The 12,298-nt window shown below is 43.1% G+C and overlaps 1 protein-coding gene across 9 annotated transcripts in view; it reads left to right on the top strand.

Annotated features, from left to right (window-relative positions):
- LOC137346590 (NADPH--cytochrome P450 reductase-like) overlaps window positions 1-12,298 on the top strand; it is a 105,219-nt gene that overhangs the window by 10,059 nt on the left and 82,862 nt on the right. For 4 of the 9 annotated variants that reach the window (XM_068010109.1, XM_068010112.1, XM_068010110.1 and 1 more), the window contains exon 2: window positions 404-560. The exons of the other annotated variants lie outside the window; for them this stretch is intronic. The gene's annotated coding sequence lies outside the window, so the exon portion shown is untranslated. The remainder of the gene's footprint in view (window positions 1-403; window positions 561-12,298) is intronic. 9 annotated transcript variants of the gene reach the window in all.

Genomic DNA, 12,298 nt, shown 5'->3' on the forward strand with positions numbered 1-12,298 from the left:
TTTTTTTGCATGGCATGCATGAGTGATAACTTATAGGGGCTGACTTGTGCTTAGTCTGCGCAGGAACTTCTGGGTTACTGCATGGCCCTGAAGCTTGGAGGGAACATTGACAGAGGTCAGTGGGGTGGAGAATCAAGGTGGCAAGTGACCAGAAACTCAGTCATGTTCGCGGACTAATCAGAGGTGTTTAGCAAAGTGGGTTCTGTATCTAAAGTGTTTATGTGCCTATTGGTTATTCTAACAAAGGGGTGTGGGCTGTCACTGTGGGTTTGATGGTGACTATACTAGTAATAAACCACATGTCTGATCATCTCCTAACTGGAAGTTTTACACAGTGGGGAGAAACCCTTCTGGCATGGATTACTGCCTGGGAATTAACTTTGTTCTCTTATGTTTTGTACAGGTATTTTTGATCTCTTTACCCCAAAACAACAACTTGCATTTATATAGCGCCTCTTACGTAGTAAACGCCCCAAAGTGCTTCACAGGATCGATAGCAAACAAAATTTGAGCCGCATTAGAAGATACTGGAACAGGTGACCGAAAGCTTGGTCAAGGAGGTAGGTTTTAATGAGCATTAACAACAGAGTCAGCATCAGGGATTTCCAAGACACGTATAGCAAGGTTGTCTGCAGAATAAAGCTCCCAAAAAATAAGGGGGAAAACAATAACAATGCAGTGGTGTCGCGGTAATGTCAGTGAACGAGTAATCCAGAGGCCCAGGCTTATACCCTGGGGACTCTGGTTCAAATCCCACCATGGCAGCTGGTGGAATTTAAATGCAATTAATATAAAAAAAAATCTAGAGTTGAATACTAGTCTCAGTAATGGCGCTATGAAACTATCATCAATTGTTGTAAATACCCATCTGGTTCACTAATGTCCTTTTTAGGGAAGGAAATCTGCTGTCTTTACCTGGTCTGGCCTACATGTGACTCCAGACCCAGAGCAATGTTGGGGGGGATCTCCTAGAAACCTATAAAATTCTAACAGGACTTGACAGGGTAGATGCAGGAAGGATGTTCCCGATGGTGGGGGAGTCCAGAATCAGGGGCTATAGTCTAAGGATACGGGGTAGACCTTTCAGGACTGAGATGAGGAGGAATTTCTTCACCCAGAGAGTGGTGAGCCTGTGGAATTCGCTACCACAGAAAGCAGTTGAGGCCAAAACATTGTATGTTTTCAAGAAGGAGTTAGATATAACTCTTGGGTCTAAAGGGATCAAAGGGTATGGGGCGAAAGCGGGAACAGGTTACTGAGTTGGATGATCGGCCATGATCATAATGAATGGCGGAGCAGGTTCGAAGGGCTGAATGGTCTACTCCTCCTATTTTCTATGTTTCTATTCTTAACTGCCCTCTGAAATGGCTGAGCAAGCCACTCAGTTGGCAATTAAGGCAATAATTAAGGGACCAACATCCTTGCTGGGAGGTTTGCTAGTGCTGTTGGGGGCGGTGGGGGAGGGTGGCGGTTTAAACTAATTTGGCAGGGGGATGAGATAGAGTGGAAGCACAATAGGGGGTGATATACAATCAAATATAGAAGAGAAGCTAAGTCAGTCTGGAGGGCAGAGTAAATGTAGACCTGTTAAGGCTCAAGCAAATAATGCAGGGCTGGATTGTATCTATTTTAATGCAAGGAGTCTCACTAGTAAGTCAGATGAATTGAGGGCGTTCATTAACACATGGGATTATGATGTTATTACTATCACTGAGACATGGTTGAGGGAAGGGCAGGACTGGCAGCTTAATATCCCAGAGTATAGAATCTTCAGACGTGATAGGGGAGTGGGTAAAAGAGGAGGTGGCATTGCACTGTTTATTAAGGAGTCAACTACTGCAGTAAGGAGGGATAATATCTTAGAAGGTTCTTCTAATGAGGCCATATGGGTAGAACGTAAAAACAAAAATGGGGCAATCACTTGGCTGGGAGTGTACTACAGGCCTCCAAACAGTCAGAGATAGAGGAGCAGATATGTAGGCAAATCTGAGAGGTGCAAAAATAATGGGATAATAGGGGATTTCAGCTTCTCCTATATTAGAGGGGATAGTATTAGTGCAAAAAGCTTAAAGGGGGCGTAATTCTTCAAGTGCATTCAGGAGAGCTTTTTGAGCCAGCACGTAATGAGTCCTACAAAAGGAGGAGCGGTATTGGACTTCATCCTAGGGAATGAAGCCAGACCTGTGGTAGAAGTGGCAATGGGGGAGCATTTTGGGGATAGTGACCATAACTCTAAGATTTAAAGTAGTTATGGAAAAGGACATAGAGGGACCAGAAATAAAAGTACTGAATTGGGGGAAGGCCGATTTTAATATGATAAAACAGCATCTGGCCAAAGTTGACTGGGAGCAGCTTCTTGTAGGAAAGTCTACATCAGACCAGTTCGAGTAATTCAGAAAGGAAATAGTGAGGGTTCAGATCCAACATGTTCCCTTAAAGGTGAAGGGTAGGACGAACAAGTCAAGGGAACCCTGGATGTCAAGGGATATAGAGGATTGGATTAGGGAAAAAAAAGGAGGCATATGACAGATTCAGAGTACTGAAAACAGCAGAGGCCCTAGAGGAGTATGGAAAGTTTAGGGGAGTACTTATTGGAAAAAAAAAGTAATTGAGAGCGAAGAGGGGACATGAAAAATCACTGGCAGACAAGATAAAGGAAAATCCCAAGGCGTTTTATAAACATATTAAGGGCAAGAGGATAACCAGGGAAAAGGTGGGGCCCAGGGACCAAAGTGGCAATGTGTGTGTGGAGCCGGAGGACATTGGTGAGGTTTTGAATGATTACTTTTCATCTGTGTTCACTATGGAGAGGGACGATGTAGGTGTAGTGATCAGGGAGGGGGATTGTGATATACTTGATCAAATTAGTATTGAAAAGGAGGAAGTATTAGTGGGCTTAAAGGTGGATCAATCCCCAGGCCCAGATGAGATGTATCCCAGGCTACTATGTGAGGCAAGGGAGGAGATGGCAGGGGCTCTAACACAAATTCTCAAATCCTCTCTGGCCACAGGAGAGGTACGTAGGAACATAGGAACAGGTACCAGAGGACTGGAGGATAGCGAATGTGGTACCGTTATTCAAGAAGGGTAGCAGGGATAAACCTGGTAATTATAGGCCTGTGAGTCTAATGTCAGTGGTAGGGAAATTATTGGAAAACATTCTGAGACAGAGGATTAATTTCCACTTGGAGAGGCAGAGATTATTCAGGGATAGTCAGCATGGCTTTGTCAGGGGGAGATCGTGTCTAACAAATTTGATTGAATTTTTTGAGAAGGTGACTAGATATGTAGATGAAGGTATAGCAGTTGATGTAGTCCACATGGACTTCAGTAAGGCTTTTGATAAGGTCCCGCATGGGAGATTGGTTAAGAAGGTAAGAGCCCATGGGATCCAGGGTAATTTGGCAAATTGGATCCAAAATTGGCTTAGTGGAAGGAGGCAGGGGGTGATGGTCAAGGGTTGTTTTTGCGAATGGAGGCCTGTGACCAGTGGGGTACCGCAGAGGTTGGTGCTGGGACCTTTACTGTCTGTAGTGTACATGAATGATTTAGACGTGAATATAGGAGGTATGATCAGTAAGTTCGCAGACGACACGAAAATTGGTGGTGTCATAAATAGTGAGGAGGAAAGCCTTAGATTACAGGATGATATAGATGGACTGGTAAGATGGGTGGAGCAGTGGCAGATGGAGTTTAATTCTGAGAAGTGTGAGGTGATGCACTTTGGGAGGACTAACAAGGCAAGGGAATATACAATGGATGGTAGGACCCTAGGGTGTACAGAGGGTCAGATGGACCTTGGGGTGCTTGTCCATAGATCACTGAAGGCAGCAGCACAAGTAGATAAGGTGGTTAGGAAGGGATATGGGATACTTGCCTTTATTAGCCGAGGCATAGAATATAAGAGCAGGGAGGTTATGATGGAGCTGTATAAAACATTGGTTAGGCCATAGCTGGTCTACTCTGTACAGTTCTGGTCACCACACTATAGGAAGGATGTGATTGCACTGGAGAGGGAGCAGAGGAGATGCACCAGGATGTTGCCTGGGCTGGAGCATTTCGGTTATGAAGAGAGACTGGATAGGCAAGGGTTGTTTTCCATGGAGTAGAGAAAGCTGAGGGGGGGACCTGATTGAGGTATACAAAATTATGAGGGGCATTGATAGGATAGATGGGAAGGAACATTTTCCCTGAGCGGAGGTGTCAGTAGCCAGGAGGTATAGATTAAAGGGCAAGACGTTTAGAGGGGAGTTGAGGAAAAAAAATGTTCACCCAGAGGGTGGTTGGAATCTGGAACACACTGCCTGAAGGGGTGGTAGAGGCAGGAACCCTCACAACATTTAAGAGGTATTTAGATGAGCACTTGAAACGCCATAGCATACAAGGCTACGGACCAATTGCTGGAAAATGGGATTAGATTGGACAGGGCTTGATGGTCGGTGCAGGCGCGTTCGGCCGAAGGGCCTGTTTCTGTGCTGTAAAACTCTATGACTCTAGCTCAGTAAGGAGCTGCCAGCCCTGGAGCCATCTTGAAAGCCATTGCTGGTTTTATTGACTGCAGTGTTTCAAGAAGGCAGCTCACCACCACGTTCTCAAGGGTAATTAGGGATGGGCAATAAATGCTGGCATAGCCGGCGACGCCCAAATCCCATGAATGAATGAAAAAAAACTCTCCCTTTGGTTTTCACTTTCTGTAATGCATTTTTTTGTCGTCGTCTCATTTATTTTTTTCTTTTTCAATTCCCTGTTTCTGCCTTTCAAACTATAGGCCATCTCCCAGTAGAAGGTTGAGCGTAAGATTTAGTAAGTGAATGTCGATGTCAGTTGCAGACTGTAATGCTATCTGTCCGTGGAGTGACTTTGAGTGCAGCACTTTTCACTCTGCCTTGTTGTCGTAACTACTTGTTCTTTGAGGTGATTTTGGAGATGATCTGCATTATTGGAGTTATGCTAACTGAAATCTGCCAACACAAGCATTGTAGTTTTAATAGGTGAGTTGTCCAGCTCGCCAATTGCACCCTGTTATTGTTAATAGCAATTGTTGGAGAGGTAGATCTGGCAGAGGGATCTGCCTCTTGTTGAGGCAGATGTATTCTCTTATATACATGTGGCAATGCTCTGAAAAGAGCCAGAGCAGAATTTCCTTGTTCTGTTTTCTATTACTTTATTTGCTGCATAGAAGGAAGCCATTTGACCCATTATGTTTGTGCCAACTCTTAGCTAAAGTAATATAAAACTGATCCTGTGGCGAGCGAAACAGTTAACGGTTCGGGTCAGTGATCTTTCAGCAGTTCTGACGAAAGGTCACAGACCTGAAACGTTAGCTCTGCTTCTCTGTCCACAGATGCTGCCTGACCTGCTGAGTATTTCCACCACAACAAAAACAAGAAATGCTGGATTCACTCAGCAGGTCTGGCAGCATCTGTGGAAAGAGAAGCAGAGTTAACGTTTCGGGTCAGTGACCCTTCTTCGGAACTATTTCCACCACTTTGTTTTTATTTCAGATTTCCAGCATCTGCAGTATTTTGCTTTTATAAAACTGACCCTACTGTTCTCTTCCACTTCCAAATTTTGGTTCTTCCCTTGAAAGAATTAAGGGTTTCTGTCACAAGTGCGGCAGGTGGTGAGAGGACCAACGTGAGGGAAAAACTTACTTAACCTTGTCATCACATCTTAAAGGGAATGTTTCTTGTGTGCAGTCTGCTTGTCCCCTGCTCAGTAAATTCTGGACTGCTGCATGGCTACACTCGGTGACAGCTTAGAGAGAGTGTTGACTACCACAGTGCTAAATGGGATAGATTCAGAACAGATCTAGCAGCTCAAACTGAGCATCCATGAGGTGCTGTGGGCCCTCAGCAGCAGCAGAATTGTAAATTGTAAAAGTTAGATGCCAACCCAGTAAAGCTACAGCATAAGATTGCATGCATTCTAAACAGTGGAAGCAGCATACTATAGACAGAGCTAAGCGATCCCACAACCAATAGTTCAGATCAAAGCTCTGCAATCCTGTCACATCCAGCCATGAAGATGGTGGACCGTTAAACAACTAATGGGAGGTGGCTCTGTGAGCATTCCCATCCTCAGTGATGGCAGACCCCATCATGTGAATGCAAAAGCCAAGGCTGAAGGGTTTGCAACCATTTTCAGCCAGAGTTACCAAGTGGATGACCCATCTCTGCTTCCTCCTAAAGTCGCCACCATCACAAGCTAATCTTCCCGTTCAATTCACTCCACGAGGTATCAAGAAATGGCTGAGCTCCCTGGATACAGCAAAGGCTGTGGATCCTGATGACATTCCTACTGCAGTGCTGAAGACTTGTGCTACAGGACTACGCATGTCTCTAGCCAAACTGTTTCAGTACTGCTACTGACAAAGTGGAAAATTGTCCAGGTGTGTCCTATCTGCAAAAAGCAGGACAAATCCAATCCAACCCATTACTGCCCATCAGTAAATTCTCAATCATCAGCAAAGTGATGCAAGGTATTATTGACAGTGCTTATCAAGTGGCACTTACTCAGCAATAACCTGCTCATCGATGCCCAGTCTGGGTTCCACCATTCATTACAGCTTGATCAAAACATGGCCAGGTGAGGTGAATGTGGCTGCCCTTGACATCAAGGCAGCATGTGACCGAGTGTGGCATCAAGGAGCCCTAGTAAAATTGAAGTTGTTGGGAATTGGGGGAAAACGCTCCATCGACTGGAATCATACCGAGCACAAAGGATTGTAGATGTTGGTCAATCGTCTTCCCATGGCTTCTCTTCATAAAGCTACACTGCTTTCACTGTCTCTCCATCTTCTCTGAGTATACTGACTGCAATTGGATATGATATGTTCTGGCCAGTCCCATTCTTCGGAATTCTGACCTTCAGAGTCTGGACCCTGGTGTGCATTTTGATCTAAAGTTATTGTTATAATGTGAGCACTAAGGCCAGAGTAATGAAACTGCCTGAACATCCTCTATTAGCACCAAATACCAATTGCATTTTAATGTTAAAGTTCACAGGACTGTCAGTTTACACTTCTAATCAACATAAACAATATATTAAACAATAACTGACCTGTTAGATGTCAGTGCATGTGATATGTGTGACCAACTGAATGAAAGTAGGGGACTGGTGGCCAAGAATTTGGATACCATATCCTTACAGGGTCTACTTCTCTTCTGGATCCTGTGGGTTAGTTACCGTGTATACTTCATTATGAGCTGTTCATAATACTTGTGAAGACTCTTGTACTTTGGAACTACTCAGATTAAAGTGGAGTGAGTGTTGAAAGTGAAAAGGTTGTCATACCGATATACTTCTGAGTTGGTTATGCAAGATTTTTAAATCAGTGGGTGAATGGGCAGGGCTGGTGGATAAACACATAATGCACGCTATATTTCAGATATCTATGGCATTGTGAAAGAAAGTTTTGCAATATTTATAATTTGGCATGTAGATTTATCAAACTCGTGGTTGTCATTAAAACACCTTACAAGGTGAAACATTAAGTACAATGAATCTGTAAAGAGGACTGAATTCAGTAACAGTGGAACAAATGCACATGCAGAGTTCTGACAGTCATACTTGCAACTTGTCGTTCTAGTATCCAGTTCCCTTGATATTGGAGAAAGTCGCTTTGAGTGAAACAATTCACTGTAGGCCGGTGCTGGTGAGCTGCAGCCAGCACGGAGGTGGTAGACCTGATGCAGCAGCCTGGGGGTACAGATGGGGCTCTGTCACTGGAGCTGCTTGCTGAGGAGGATTTTACTGACAACATACTGCCACTGGACCAGATGCATCGCACGTCACTTCAGAGAGCACTCTTGCCATTGGTTGCAACTCTACAGTAAAGGGGTGTCTGATTTATTGTCGGAGTTTGTAGTTTCTATCATGTTGCATAGCTCCATTTGAGGGGAAGCTGGGTAAGTATGAGTGAGAAGGGAATAAAAGGTTATGCGACAGGGTTAGATGAAGTAGGATGCTTGGGTGGGACATAAACACTAGGCTGAATGTCTGTCTGTTTCTGTACTGTTAATCCTATTGAAGGAAGAGAACACTTGTATGTGGGGATTAATGTTTTCCAGTTAGAGGGAAATGGAACCCAACAGCAGAAATCGCTCTAACCAGTCCAAGAGTGATATATTTATGATAAATTCACATTTTTGCAACACTTTTAAAGATTTGAATGGCAGCTATGTTTTTGTTACCTGCGCTTCTGTGAAGTTGGGGGAGGCAGGCTGTACACACAAACCCACAGAAAGAGGCTGCCCAGAGTTGTAAATCCTGTAATGGGGTTTTGCACCAACTGCTTTTATACTGTAACTAACTAATGCCCATTCTTCCCAGTGTAAGACCATCTCTCCCAAATAATTTCTGATAGGTGTTTATCTTGGAGTTATTGGGTGACCTGTTAGATGGACACAGGTTATCATCTTTGCTGAGTCTGTTTTATTGGCCCCTTGGGTATATGGCTGATTTTGAGATGATAAATCTCACCCTTAACAGTAGTTAAAGATAAGCTGAAGCTGCCAATATTTAAGCAACGTTACAAGAGGAAGACTATCTAGTATTTTATATATCCAAATGACACAGTTGCAGTTATCTAACAATTATTGGTGTCGATTAGTCCTTTCTACTCAGTTAAAATTATAAATTAAAAGACTTCACACAAATGTATATTAAATATCTGAGCAAATTAACTGGAACTGCAAACCTGATCCGGGTTGAAGCAAGAATTCAGTTCTGGCCTTGATTGAGACATCTGCCTTTCGCCCGTTTCTCCCCACAATCCCCCCCCCCCCCCCCACCTCATTGAATTGCAGTAAGAGAGCAAAAAAAGTAATTTGAGTACTGTCTGCAGCCAGCTAACATGGTAATCTGGGAAATAGTATGCTGAGACTCCAGCAGGGAAAGCCAGTCTCCTATTTGAATTCACTTTACTTGGTGGCACATTCATGCTTGACATTACCTGATAGCCGAAGCTTGATTTGATCCTTGGTAGCTTCGTATTGCTGAAGTCACCCCCTGGTGTCTGGAAGTGAGGCTTGCAATCAAGGCCACTCTTTTATGGTAACTCAATAAGTCAGATTCTGTTTTTTTAATTGCTTGGGATTCTAGGATTTTTGTTTATTTTAGAGATTCAATACTAGAATTCCATCCATTTTTCCATGAAATGTTAAATGGTTAAGGAATGTATTCTTCTGGTTGTTCATTTGGCACATTTCATATTTGTGTCCTTGTTTTGCATGCCCATCGAGTTGATTTACCTCGAAGGCCTGTCCCTTACTAAATGCATGGGTTTTAAAATTTCAAATGGTCAGCTTCATCTGTCAATATCAAGCTAGCTGGTTTACATTTAGCACTTTTTTTTTCACAAAGGCAGATTTTTTAAACTGTTCAACCCACCCCCCCCCCCCCCCCCCCGCCCCCTGGAAAAACCTTTCCTGACCTCAATTCATAGATACTTATCTACTTCTTTAAATCCTCTCTGACCAAGCTTATGGTCACCCTTCCTAATCGCTCCCTTCTTGGTTCGTCCCATTTCCTCTCTGCCTATTTGAGACGCGATTCGGATATGTCTTTACAGTAATTGCACTGTATAACTCGAAATAGCATAGGTTTCCCTGGATTCCTTAGCCTTCCTCCGATATCTGAGTAAAAGCAGGGACTTTAATCATTAAGGGATTCACCTTTACTCTCATTTAAAAAAAAAATCACAAAGATTGCACAGTGCCAAATTTGTTTAGGATCTTGTGATAACATGTCCAAATTCCTTGTGCAGCATGTGTCTAGAATGCGATTGTGTAATTGGTTCATTTTCCTTTCTGTAGTAAAGAGATATCTAAAAAAGGAAAATCAAGGTGTTCCATCTCCAGATTAGTTCTTGAACAAGAGGAGTATAAAATCCTACAATGTCAATTAGCCAGTTGATTTCTAATCTTGTGTAGGAAGAGCTTGGGTGACTAAAGCCCACATGAAGTGCTGTGTCAGAGTACCGTGCTGGTGTGTGTTGAAATTGCTGATGAAGTTCAGATTGTGAAATGATGAATAACTCGCGTGACTCTTTGAACTACGTTTTAGCCAGGGTTGTTTTGAAGTGTAATTGTTGAAGCTGGTCACATGTGGAACTGGTGGAAAAAATAAGTGATTGATACTTTGGCATAGTTGGGAGTACAAGTTTTTGCCTTGTATATTAGATTTATAGGAAGACTTGGATAGCACTTTTTGTGGCCTTTTGCATCTGAAACTTGACGGCAGCATGAATCATTTCCTCCAAATAGAAGTGGGAAACGAAGAAGTCTGGCAGCAAAAAATAAAAATGACACTAGGCACAATGAATCTATTATCTGCTAAATCATTGAAGTATGTGGTCCGAGTTATAGAGGAACATAGAGGTTTAGATCTGAGGGGAAAAATGTTGATCATCTGGAATATATTTTCAATGTATATAGACTCCAATAATGAACCTTCGAGTCACAGAGAGATACAGCACTGAAACAGGCCCTTTGGCCCACCGAGTCCATGCCAACCATCAACCACCCACTGATACTAATCCTTCATTAATCCCATATTCCCTACCACATCCCCACCTTCCCTCAATTCTCCTACCACCTACCTACACTAGGGGCAATTTACAACGGCCAATTTACCTATCAACCTGCAAGTCTTTGGTGGTGGGAGGAAACCGGAGCACCCAGCGGAAACCCACGTGGTCACAGGGAGAACTTGCAAACTCCACACTGGCAGTACCCAGAAGCGAACCCGGGTCGTTGGAGCTGTGAGGCTGCAGTGCTAACCACTGCGCCACTTATGAGCAAATTGGCTTTTTATGACCTGTAGCTTAAACATTGTCACTAAAATTTCAGTGAGTGTGCAGAATTCTTCTATGTCCGCTTGAACTGTTGAAAGCAAAGGGGCCATTTGAAATGTGAATGGAGTTGAGATTATGATCAGCCAGAGCAGGTGCAAAGGACTGAATGACCTTTCTTCTATTTCTGTTTTCCCAAATCTTGTCAACTGTTCAGTTCCCCTCTGATATGAGCTTAATCTTGGTGACTGTAAACTGGGTGTTCTGGCACTGCATATGCCTGTTGTGCTGCCTCTTTCCTTGTACTTCTTTAGATTGTATTTAAATAGTGCAGAATGATTCCATCATTTGAGTCCTTAGGAGTTGGGTTAACTTAATCTCTGTAGTTCCTGTGGAGCAGAAGCTCTATTTATTACTATTGAAGTTTTTTCCTTCTGTATGATGAAGCTATTTGAGCTACTTTTTGCCTTTTGCTCACCTTCATCTTTGAAGCTTAGGTCCCACTGGTGGAAAAAGGAGCAATATCAACTGTTCAGTATTTTCAGAAAATATCCAGTGCATTTAGCCTGCAGCTTGCTGTTCAAACATCCACAGCATGAATCCCAATCTGAGATTTGGATACTTTTAAGGGCTGTATTCAGTTTCTGTTGGTGCTGCAATACTGACTATCTGGCAATGACTCAGCACAGTATTTTTGTAGAAGCGGAGGAAAAGCAAGTGGAGGTTAAGTTCTGCCTTCTGTTACTCAGTATAAAGCTACATCAACAACAGTTGCAGAGGACTGGAGCACCTTGACTTTCTTGCTTTGAAGAGTGCAGCTCACTCTTGTAGAATGGGGGAGGGTAAGGGGTGGAGGTTGAAGTAGGAGGGATTACTGTAAAGAATAAAGCAGACAAACTACATTGGAGACAAAACATTTTGGTTTGAAAACCTTTTGGGTGATTGGTTTAAGAATTCTCCTAAATGTAACACGCTTGTATTGTCTCGTACTTGAACTGGTATGTAAAATCAGAAAGTCCATTTAAGATCATCACTAAGCTGAGGTACGCTGATCAGTACAGTAACCATAAAATCCACAGAATGAATCTCATGAGTGATTTACGACAGATCACATCCCAGCTGAACTGGTAATTTTTTTTACATTTTTAAAAATATTTTTATAATTCATATTGTTTCGACCACAGCTGCTACTCTTTTTGTGCTCATACTTCTGAAGGACAGAGGTTTATTTCACATCTGGTGTCAGGCATGGCTCAGTGGATAGCACTGTTGACTGAGTTAGTAGATTATGAGATCAGACCCCATTACAGAGATTAAGTGCATTGTCCAGGCTCACACTCCAATGCAGCACTGAGGGAGAGCTGCACTGTCAGAGGTGCCATCTTTTGGATGAGACTTTAAATCGAGGCTCTGTTTGCCTTCCCAGGTAGACCTGAAAGATCCCTCAGGATTATTCGAAGAGGAGTGGGGAGTTCTAACCCCGTGTCCTAGCCAATGTTTATC

Source organism: Heterodontus francisci, chromosome 30 (genome assembly GCF_036365525.1).
Source record: "Heterodontus francisci isolate sHetFra1 chromosome 30, sHetFra1.hap1, whole genome shotgun sequence".
NCBI classification, from domain to species: domain Eukaryota; kingdom Metazoa; phylum Chordata; class Chondrichthyes; order Heterodontiformes; family Heterodontidae; genus Heterodontus; species Heterodontus francisci.